Source organism: Amia ocellicauda, chromosome 13 (genome assembly GCF_036373705.1).
Source record: "Amia ocellicauda isolate fAmiCal2 chromosome 13, fAmiCal2.hap1, whole genome shotgun sequence".
NCBI classification, from domain to species: Eukaryota; Metazoa; Chordata; class Actinopteri; order Amiiformes; family Amiidae; genus Amia; species Amia ocellicauda.
The window spans coordinates 31059412-31072186 of NC_089862.1; positions in this window are offsets into that span (position 1 = coordinate 31059412).

Genomic DNA, 12775 nt, shown 5'->3' on the forward strand with positions numbered 1-12775 from the left:
ACGCGGGTCGACCAAGGGAAAATGGACTCGGGTGTCTGGATGGGATAGAAAGCGGAAGCAGAAGCAGGAGGAGTCGCCGGTCACCCCCCTCTGGCGGGTGGCACAGTGGCCTCTCCTGGAGGTTCCCTGCAGTTTGGCCACAAAGAGGGGCAGAGAGCGGGGTGGCCGCGGCGCCGGGCGGAGGTGTGTGTATAGTAGACACGACCCGGCTCTTTGATTCATTAATACAGACAGATCATGAGGAATCTGCGGTTATATTATATGCCAACCACCTGAAATGAATGGAATATCTTTTTGGTGTTTGATGTGTGTGCGGTTTCTCTCTGTCACCGATACATCGCCCTTTTCAACGTCAAGCTGTTGCTGATGGTGGGCCGCTCTTTAGGGCTGCAGGGAAAAGATAAGATGTGTGAGATAACAGACTTGAGACACGTTTGCGTTCATGTTTATATCGGGGAAGAGTTAACGCTACCCCTGTGACTGTGGCTCTGCTGGGGGGTGTGGGTACAGATGACGTCACGGGATGCGGTGACATCCTCCTTAGTGTGACTGGCAGCATCCACTGTGGAGGAGACGGGCACTTCATGGTGGCTGCAGTCTCACTAGAGCAGTTACAGGTCTGTTTTGCTGCTAGGGAATTGCAAGCATTAAGCACAGATCATCTGTAGACCATGCATGTCAGTGCTCTCCCTGCCCTGTCAATGCATGGTTGCCAGTTTGACTTTTACACTGATCAAGGCCCAATGAAAATGTGTGCCAACACAGGGTTGTGGGGGAGATTTAAAAAGCCACCAACGGAATTAAGCAAAAAGAAAGTTTCTATTACCAAAGCCCCGGGAGAGAAGGATCTGATTATGAGAGCAGTTCTCACAATACCAAGACCTTCTTGAGGTTTATATTGATACACACAGTATATGTGCAGTGGATACCCCTGACTCGGCAAACTCCAGAATATAACCATACATAACAAACAATGAAAAAGATAAACAAGTCTCAAATTATGTTATTGTCCTGCCTCAGGTCATAAGAGTCAACTTCTGGTTGCTATCTACCTAATACATACATGTTGGTTGTTTCCCACAGAATACATGAGTCAGTTTGTTGTTAACATTTTCCTGTTCAGTAGTTCCTGTTGTTTCTTACAGAATACAAGAGAAGCCCATTTCTATTAATTTCCTTGTCTGAGGCACACACATTTCTATGGTCTCTTACAGAATGCAATATTCAGCTTTTAGTTACAATCCTGCAAGTCCCCCAAGTAGCAACATGGTATGTATGGTGTCAGGTAAATGTCTGATGACAGTAAAAGTTAGTTTTCCAAATTCTGTGTGTTATAATACATATTTTTCAGTACCAAATATTGACATGAAAATTATTATAATTTGATTCACAAAATATACCGCCACATTATAATGAGAAGTTATATTGCATGAGAATGAATATTGATATTTTTGGAATATTCCATTTTGAAATGCATTATTTATTCGTTTTAAAATAGGAGAGTTGATGTGATATATTTAATGGAATGGCACAACAGGAATGATTTAAGGTTCTGATGCTACTGTTTCTTTCTGTTTCTTTCAAATGAGTCACTTTTTTACTTAATGCAGTGAAAAGCATATTTGTGTAAACCTGTTTGAGCAGGCCAGAGGTAAAGAGACAGTTAATACAAGTAACTCCTCTAAAGGTGTAAATGTTTTACTGAAGTCTCCATCTGTGGTGCCTTGAACAGTTTTTTCCCCCCCTCTCTTCCTTCTTGACTCATATCACCAGGGAATGTCTTGCAAATTAGATTTTATGTCTGCACGCACACTTGAATTTTTGTAACAGGGGTATTCATTATCTCTGCAGGAATAAAATGTATAAAGGTATGCCTCTGAGGTGTGATTTAGAGTGTATTCTTAGCCACATACATTTCTGAACTGAAAAGATTTAATAGTGCAATCTGTGTTCAGCTGTAGCCACCCATTTTGAGATAATGTGGATAGTTACTTATCTTCAGTCCAATTAAGCAATCATAGCAACATGCTTAACAGCTATCATTTCAAATTGATGTCGAAATGCGAATGTAATCTGCCTCATACATTTATGATAAGAAGAATCTGTATCTTTGATATTGTGTCCCAGTAAATTGCACATTGGGTTCTCAGGGCTTTGTGTTTTTCCTCAGTCATGTCATAGATTTGTTTATTCTTATATTCATATATCTTAAATCTCAGTCTGATGCTTTTGCTAAGATTATAATGGGATTGAGGGACATTTGAATGATAACAATACAATTTAGAGATTTTACTTCAAAAACACAATTGTACAGATCTAACATTACTTCCCCTCAGCTGAATAAAATATTTCCATACATAACTAAGCATTCTTTCTTCTTTTGTCGACTCTCTATTATTGTCTCAGCAGAGTCTACATAAGTCCCATATCTAGATGCAGTCAAAATCCCTTCCAATTGACTTCACTGCTGTTAAAGAGTTTACTGACCCACATAGTTTTGTGACATCTACAAAGTACAAACTGAATCTGTTTACTAACTATACCCGAGCTGGGGGCTTTGAAACAGATTAGGAAAAGCATCTGGCCTAGAACTGATTCCCTTGGTACTCCACTAGTTACATTGCTCCACTTTGATGTTTCTGCCTGTGTGTGTACCCTATTTTCTGTGTAGGCCAAGAGGCAGGCAATCCAGTTCCTCGTGGGTAGGTTGTTGCAGGTTTTCAAGGTACCTTATTCAACAACTGAGTAAGACCTGGAATAAACAGGTGATTGCTCTGCACTGCTCTTCAGTAATTAAGACCTGAAGTAGAAAGAAAAACAGAGACCCCTTTGGCTGCTGGGGGACTGGCATTGTCTACCCCTGAGCTTTATGGTCACTGAGAAACCAAATATTAGCCATCATGAGCTAAATAATAGTTTCTCACATGGCCACCAGGAGTCACTGCTGAGCAAATACCTTATACCTGATAAAACATTTAGTTTGGGTAAATGCTGCTAGTAAATTGGTGTTTTATGTGATGTTTGTTTAGTTATTATGTTACTTGTGTCATGTATGTAAAGGGGCTAATTTCTATCATGCTTTACTGAAGACAAATTCCACCAGCTTGGCTGTGTGGCAATACAATAATAGAATGAATGAATTAATATGCTTTCTATGTGTTATATTATTACTATAATTCTTATAATTATTAATTTAGTCAGATGCTTTTATATAAGGTGTACTAATATACAATCTAATGAAAAAAATACAATACAATAGTTACAACAATGGTTTTTGAATTTCAATAAAGACTTGTGCAATGTAATACAATAAATGACATGAAAATTGTCCACCATCAAACAGTGATTCAATACGTTATGCAGGGAAAACATCTGTCTACATAAGCATAGGAAGCAATGTACATGTACAGCAGCCTAGAAGATTTGCATGTACTAAAAGTGCAGTCTGAACAAATTAGGGTTTATCTCATTTGAGTTCTGAAGATTCACACAGATGTTTATAAAGCCTGAAATAAATTGGTATAATCTCAGTTACATTTATATAATTTTACCAAATAATTTAAAATGTGTGGCTTTCTTGACCCTTATGTTAATCAAAAATGCAGTTTTTGTATGTAATATAGTTAATATCACTTGAAATGTCCTCTATAGCAAGGGCTAATGGCATATCAAATTACCCTTGTGGTATTGTTTTCTGTCCTGATGACTCCAGGACTCTGAATGCTTTTAGAGAGGTTTTGGTATGTAAACTAATTATGTAATTATTACAAAACATTTTAAACAAAGATAAATCTATGCAGAGCTGGCAGATACACACAATCAAACAAATAAGTGTATGAATTAAGAAACAGACCACTAAGAAAACACAACCTGGCAGAAAATATATTAGGGCGTTCTAATGTTGTGAATCTGTAATGCAGCGATGGGGGGATTGGGTGGGCCGTGAGTCATCGTAATGGGGACTGCATGCTAGTAAACTACAGGCTTCACTAATCCCGAAAGACACTTAAATTAAAGATTCTACCCTCCCGGGCATTCTGCTCAATGTAGACGCAATGAAATTAGCTCATTGATTTTTTTTTCTCTGCTGTTCTGTAAGAAATCAAGGCAGAGCTCATCCTTTCCTCATAATAGGAGTATTAGAATATCTAATGATATGTACTGAAAGAATTGCTGATTAAAATTCTGTACAGAAACCCAAACAGATGGGCACTTTTTAGAAACGAGTCAAATCTTTGAAGCTTGCCAATTTCCTTTTCTGTCGGAAAGTCCAAGGGGATGTTAATAGCTGTTTGAAGAAGCAGAATATACTTCAGTATGGTGAAGGGGAATATAGGAACAAAGAATGACAAAATCCCAGGAGTAAAACACCATGTGGGGGGATTTCTGAACTCGATCTACTGCAGGCATTTGCATTGACAACTACATATTTATGTGTCTTTTTTCAGCCACTTCAAATAGCCTACATAACATGCGTCTGAAAGCACATGGGCTCATGTATTTGTATGCCTATGAGATTTCATGCACAGCCTTTTCAAACACCATGGGGAAAATTGTGTCAATCTCTCAGAAATCTTTATTGAAAACCTTAATTAAATATATTATCCTACTTTCAAGGTCTATAACCTTCAAAGGTAAGTGGACAATTGCAGAGTCAGACCTGTAGAATTTCCCTGTTTTCAGTGGTTTGTGATTCATATAATCCTCTTTCGCTTGGCTGTGTTCACTTCTTTGGGTCCCTGTGCAGCTGCATGATGCGATCATGTGATGTGTCACTCTATAGGTGGTCAGAGAAGCGTTCCTGAATGTGCTTCCACAGAGAAGTAACTACAATGACACTAAGCACCTTCCATTTATTACAGCCACAGAGCTGATATCAATTGCTCCTTTTCGGCTGGAGGAAAACGTTAGCATGACACACAAATGGAGGATGAGCTACGGCGAGTCATAAGCTTTCTAGTGTTTCTCATCTAGTGTTTGTTTGTTTTCATTACGTTTTTTCTCCTTTCTTAACATGACTGGCCCTCGAGTGAAGAGATGGAAGAGGGTTTGTTACGCCCAGACCTTAGAGTCATTAATATATTTGCTGAACATCTTCTGAAGGAACACTGACAGGAAGATTAAAGTACATAAATGAATAACTGCCTCCTTTTCTTGTGAGCACCACGCAAACGTCCGTTTTCCAAGATAAATAATTTTTTTCAAGACAGCGTCATTACAGCAATACGGGATTTGGATTTGCAATCATGGTTGCTAAGGCTGCTTAGCAACACGGAGGAGAAGTTTTGATTGTGTGCAGCATTTTATGTTCAGACGGGCATTGGTCTAAATAATAAATCACCCAGCACAACCTTCCAATCCTTATTGCATTTAGCACTGAGGTTTAGTACATTTCACATCATTACATCAGCGTTTGATCCTTCTTTTCTAAGGTAAAACAGATGTGAAGTACTTTCTCTTATCAAAATTCAATGCAAATATTGTCAAAACAGCCAGAAAATTAATTTCAATTAATCAATTAATTTGTATGTATGTTTAAAAAAATCACAGAAAAGCCTTTTTTAATATATATATCCACATAAAACACATATTTTAAAGCATTTACACAATACGTTTTCTGCTCCATAGTTCTGATTTCCAAAAATATCCAGAGGAAATTCCAAATGTATGTCTGCATTTACAAATATACATTTTGTACCTTTCCAAACACTTCTTCACAAGCAATCGAAATTGAAGCTAATGTTGTACAAAAAGCTTTCAGAATTCCTCTATTATATTATAAACTGAATCGTCTCCTCTATGCAAACACCTGGCATGTTATTCTGCATTGTTTTGGAAGAGTGGAAGAGACACAGTAAGAGACCGTCTATTGCTGTATTTGGAAAAGGCGATCAATTATTCATTTAAAAACATGCTTGCATATTGTCTCATGTGATTTGTATTATTACTATATGTTTAACCAATGTTATATTATAATTCCATCTACTGCTAAATCCTGCCTTTTTACGGTTGGAACCATTCCTGAGTGTGGTAGGGTTCGAGAGTCTGCAGAATCCACAATATCAGTGGTTACCTGACAGTTATAGTCAAACCTTTACTGTATGTTTTCCCTCTTCATCTTTATTGTCTTCTTACCATGCTTCTAACATGCAATGATAAACCTTTTACTTTATTGGGGCCACATTATGTATGGCTACATTATTCATAATGTGAAATTAAAACCTGGACAAATGACTGGGTGCTTTTGAAGATTTTTGGTTACAGGAAAATCTACAGATACATTGAAGTTATAAAAGAGAGCACACATTGCACAAATACTCAGAGGGTTTTCAAATGTGTCTTGCTAGTTTATACTTCATATGCTCCGTGGTTGTGTTTTAGCAATAACTATATGTGTTTTAATAAACTAAATTAATACAGCACAAGAGTATGCAATAAATATGTAATTCCGTAGGATTAGGACCTCTTCTCTCATAGAGGGATCTTCTGATTACTATAATAAACAGGTCTTTAACTTGTGATTTTTCCAATCCAGGGATACAGTATCTGGTTTGATATTGGAGACAAATTCACATTTCATTTAGTGTATAATCATAATCAGTGATGAATTTGGTGAAGTGTAAACACAGTGAAGTGTCATGCACTAACAACACTCTTCTCACATCAAGATCAGTTCTGATGTGTTTGGAAAAACGTATTGCTGGTTTTCAATTGAACTGCAGCAGAGATTTCCATCCCTTCGGAATATCCCACGATGGCTTCAGGGCTTTGCTAAAATTAATTAAATTGATTGGACTTGGCACGTTTGAAGTTTGAAAATCTCCCAGGAGCTGGAAACTGTCTCTATAATTGTTCTCAAGCCCTCAGAGTTTACACATTCATTACAGGACTCAGACAGTTGCATTTCTCCTCTGAAATGTTCCTATTAGAATTAATTTAAAATAAAATAAAGACAGCAATTCTAACAGGTAGTGATATCTTGATGAACACAAAGATGATGATGCCCTCAGAACAGAACAGTTCATTCATTTCCTTGTGATATGTACTCAAGCTGTTCCTTTATAAATAAACCGACCACAGATTGAACATTATTTGTTTCACATTTGGGATGGTGGTGGTGTTTAGATGGAGTAAAAGCACTGGTTCAATCACATTCAATCAAACAGATTGTGCCTCGATTCACACATATTACTCCACTACTGTGATTTCTCCCTTGGCCCCTTATCACGGCTCACATCCAGTTCAGGACGTTGGTTCCTGCCTACAGTTGTATCGACCAGACTACACCTACTTACAGACTCTCATCTCTTGTTAAACTCTCTCCAGACCAATCTGGTCTTCCTTCACCACAAGACTTGCAGTATGTACATACATACATACAGTAGATAAATACATAGATAAATAAACAAATTAAGAATAAGAATAAGAATAGGAATAGGAATACGAATAAGAATAAGAATGTTCTGCCCTAGGATCAACAAAGAGCACATTGATTCACTGGGAATGTTATGCATATGTTAGATTTTGTATGACTAATAATAATAAAATTAGAAAATCATGAGCACTAGCAAACAGAATTCAAAACACATTTAAAAACTTTACAAATGACCTTGACTGTCTCCAATGCAGAACACATTAATTGAATCGTCTTAATTGCAAAATAAATACATGTACAGAAGAGGGAAAGATGAAAAGCAAACAAGACAAATCTTCACAACTCTAGTCTTCACTGTACTGACGAACAAGACTAAAAGACTAAAAATGAAGTTTATGTCTGCCCTCTTGTGGATAAGAAATACATTTCATTTAATTTTTTAATTATGAATGATTTGTTATAGTCTTGTGTAAGGCAATCATTTTATCCATAATATAAATATTTTTTTACAGTTTTTGTTATTTATTACAAACATATATGTTTTAAAAAGAAGCCTGGTTGGCATCAGCCGCTTAGATGAAACAGATAAAGATGTTTATTATTGATAATATGCAGATTATTATTGTGCATGTGACAAAATGTAACTTTCTCAGGAAGGTTATTTTTCGAGTCGAGGATACTGCCCAAAGGGGGAGGGGTCTATGTCATTATCATGATCTGTGAATGGAAGTTGTCTAACAAAGCTGCCTAAATGCCGCCGTATGCTGTCACTCAAGCAGCCCTCCCCTGCTTGCTATATACAGTGACATGCACAGAGACTCAATCTCTTTTTTGACGTTTCACTATCATCGTCTTCGGAATGAGAGAAAATGTTCTCAGTCTTTTATTAATTCAGTGAATTTCTCGGTTGCTAGCCACTTACAATATTATTAATATTGTTTTATATACACCGATCAGCCATAACATTATGAGCACTGACAGGTGAAGTGAGTAACACTGATAATCTCGTTATCATGGCACCTGTCAGTGGGTGGGATATATTAGGCAGCAAGTGAACATTTTGTCCTCAAAGTTGATGTGTTTGAAGCAGGAAAAATGGGCAAGCGTAAGGATCTGAGCGACTTTGACAAGGGCCAGATTGTGATGGCTAGACGACTGGGTCAGAGCATCTCCAAAACTGCAGCTCTTGTGGGCTGTTCCCGGTCTGCAGTGGTCAGTACCGATCAAAAGTGCTCCAAGGAAGGAAAAGCGGTGAACCGGTCATGGGTGGCCAAGGCTCATTGATGCACGTGGGGAGCGAAGGCTGGATGGTACAGTATATCCTGCTTGCTGTACTTAACATCCTTTTTCAAAAGGATTTTCATACAGCTTGCTCAAAATCAAGAGAGCCGTGGCAATAAATCCGCCAGGCCCGGCTGGGTCCCTGGGTCTGCCGCACATATCTCATTCACCTAGAGGGGCTGCTCGAGTGGTGTGACATCAGATAATGCTCACGGCTGCGGCTGTATCTCAGATCTGTCTTCTCCTACGGCTCTAGGAGTCGAGTTTCTTCTGCTCTCTTGCCCGGTACATCTTGAGAATCTGAGAATCACATGTCCGTTTCAGGGCAGCGTGTTTATTGGCCTTCACATTGCGAAGCATCCTTCTAAACTCGGTGCATTGTGGTGCCACCCCCAAGTGCAACCCAATGCGGCGGTGTGTCGTGATGCAAACCCGTGCACTGAGGTGCAGCTCTGTCCTACATGGGTTTCCCAGCTTATCCTTTAAATAGCCATACAGCCAACTGCTATCAATTAATATTAGCATAGCAACTCCAACACACATATATACATACAAGAATTAAAATAATTTTAACCCATACCCTATCAGTCTCAAAAGTTCAGGTATGGACAAAATTATGTTGTGAATGTGTTGGAAACACCTTGTTAAATGTAATAATACAGGGCTCTGCTAAGTTGGAACCTCAAAACCCTTAACCTATTTGTAAGTAAGTTTATCTCACCAGATAAATATGTAAACAGTAGGGCATCTGAATGGCTCAATAAAGCCCTCCCCAGGACAGCTACATGACACATAACAGCCTCCTGTGATCTATGTGTTTTTGATAAGCTGTGTTTGAAGTGTGGACATATGTAATTGGCAATTATCAATTAAGGGGCTTTCAGAGAATAAAACAGTGTAGTGTTGTTTAAATTAATGCAGAAAGAAAACCCAGAAGTTGATTTTTCATATGATAGAAACTGTAGCACAGACACATTTGGTATGTGCAAGGCTGACAGTGCATCCCTGTGATAAATATGAGCCCCCTCTGTTGGCTGATGTGTGATATACATCTTCTAATTGAAAGATATTAAACCCTTTTGAGGGAAATAGGTCCCTGACATTCCAGATGAGTCTTTTCACTGGATTTAAAGTGTTGTTATTTTCAGTGATATATTTTGTGGAGTATATCATTCATACCATTCCTGTGTGTTTTAATGAACAGAAGATACTAGTGAAAACATTTGGTATAGTTGTGTTCTCTGCATCTGGATAAATTAAACACAATGCATTGGTCACCTTAAGTACCTATTGATCAGGATTATATTTTCCTATGTAAACTCCGCAGTTTTCCTTCTGTTATAATTACTGTCCCTTACTGGATGTGTTTTGGGAAAGTAAAAAGCATGTGTGTGAGTGTCAAATCACTTTTTTCTTCTTGCAAAGTAAAGTCCATTAGCATAAAAAAAAGAAAACAGATTCACAAAATGCAGACAGCATGAACAACTGTAATCTTACACCCAACTCTTGCCGTCTTCATTGGAGGCTCCACCTACTTATTAATAAAGCGAGTGCTTACTCAGGCATATAATTGAGATCGGCCTTCTCTACCATTTAAAAAGACATGATGACAAGCCTCTGGGTTCTGTAAGCCCATTTATGGGTCACTCAGAAGTGACAGGGGACAAGTGATGAAAGATGCCTCCTCTGGAGTTTTGTGCTGTTTCGCGATCCTGGCAGGGGAACACAATAATTACCATATGCCACATCTAGCAATATCCCTATTCAGTGACAAGGTTTGAATCTATATATGAGATTCATGTGAACTCTATGGCTCATATATTGACCCACTAAAGTCCTTAGAGTAGCACAGAAATAGTTTTGACTATGACAAAGGAGGGGAAATAACTGTACACGCTTGTGTTAAATATATCTTCTATTCATAAACCTACATATTCCGTACACCCAAATGGTCTGAAGTTATGTTATTGCAACACGATGAATACAAATCGTTATAATGAGAACTTTTAATAGAAGTCATACAAACAAAACAAAATACAGATGGAGATGTAATTATTCAAGACACACAGATTGAAAGCATGATGCATTTTCATATTCTCTGTGTGAGAGCAGTTATTGAATAGCTCACAGTAAATTATTACTTTATTTGGAATGAATCCTTCACTTGAGAACAAATTAACTATGTGGTTATGCTCAATGTATCACTCCAGGTCTTTTAACTGGACACATTCATAATATCTGGATCGTTCAGGAAATAAATGGGCACTTCTTAAACATAGTTTTTTATTAATATTATGAATAGATGTAGTAGTTTGTTTTATTTACATGTTTTCTGTAAATATACTGTATGTACAGTATATGCTCCCTGTTGGGTTTGGAATTGGACAGACTTCTTCATGCAAATCAAATTGAAAATGAATGTACATTGCTAAAGTTCAAGTGTTATATGTCATTGGTATAATATCTTGGTAAACAGGCATAGAATACATTAATTACAATATTAAAAACTGAAAGTAATCAACTGATACTCAGGGTACAGTAAAGCATACAAATGTTGTGGATATGTAACTTGAAACATAATTAATTATTAATATCAAATATGTTGCATTTGCTGATATTTTAAAAGAATATCATATAATATAATAATATGCTAATATTTTAAAATGTTGTTTGGTTGTGAAAACAATTGCATATTGCTAGAAAAGACTGTAAAAGTGTTGTTTTATCATTGATTCAAATTTAATTCTATGATGGATCTTTCATGCTACCAAGACTGTTCCTGGCCCAGGCAAGGTGCTTTGTTAACGGAGCAGGAAATTAATTTGTTCTGGCACCGTTTCCTATTCTCTTTTAATGTGCTTCAGAGATTTGCTTTTCTAAAGACACAGTCTTGCAGTTCAAAGGCAAGGATTCATTATATAACTAAAATACAAAATAAGATAACAAAGATCCTTTGATCATAAATGTACATAAAAAAATATGTCAAAGAAAATGGCTGTACCCAAAAATATATACATTATTACATTTGTTTATATCTACAACTTGACATGGATTCTAGTTACAAAATTCCAATTCCGTTCTTTGTTGTTTAATTTCTCAAGATACTAATTGTATAAAAAGCCGCTATGCCCGTTGTCTGAGGTATCTGCTGTTCACAATTCTTCAGTCCTGCAGTGAGACCTCTTTGAGCAGTCAGACTAGTGCAATCATTCTAACATAAATGTCCATGTGTTTCTGCAATGCACTTATTGAGTTTGCAGCCTTACCAAAAACTGTCAAACACATTTTGATAGTCTGAGGTTCTCAGGTGACCGGCTGTTCTCAGAAAAGTATATAATCCACTCTGGTATAGGATGACTCATGCACTGTCACTAGTTCTTATTCCTGTAACCAGACCTCCAACTAGTCATGCTTACAATACTTCAGGTGTACGGATGTGAAATGATGTCATGATGAAAACGTGTCAGCTTTACCGTTCAGCCTCACAGAGCGTTGCTCTAACTTGGGCAAGACCAGGATGAGGAATTGTTCTGCTGAAGTAAATCCAAACTTGGTTGGAAGTTTGTTTGAAGAACTCTAACCCATCTAACACATCATTTTTAAAACCTGTATTTCTCCAATCTCTCTCACTGCTCTTCAGTACAAACACAGAATGTCTGTACATTCATTTAAAATGTCAACTGTATCTTTTAAAAACATGTTTCCATATAGAATATTCTTTAAATACAATATTCAAAAGCCAAAACCACATTGACAGAGTTCCCCCTTTGCCTACAACCACCCTACTTCTCTACATAGTAGGCAATTAGCAATTAGTACCACAAGATCAAGCTCTGCCATTTAATTGATTTACTTCAGTATTCATCTGCAGGACGTTTAAGTGTTTACTGAGTCAGGATCTAGTCACGTTGTTATTATGCTGCATACTTGTGAATAAGGAACTCTTAGGAAGTTATTTTCTTTAGGACACAGCTGTCCATTTGTACTCACAGCCCTCCATAGCTGGAAAGGAACCAAGTCTCCTGAAACCATCTTGTCACCTCGTAGCTCGGCAGCTGTTAGTTATCTCCAGTGAACTATTGTGCAGCCAACTGTTGTATTTGCAGTATGCTGACATCA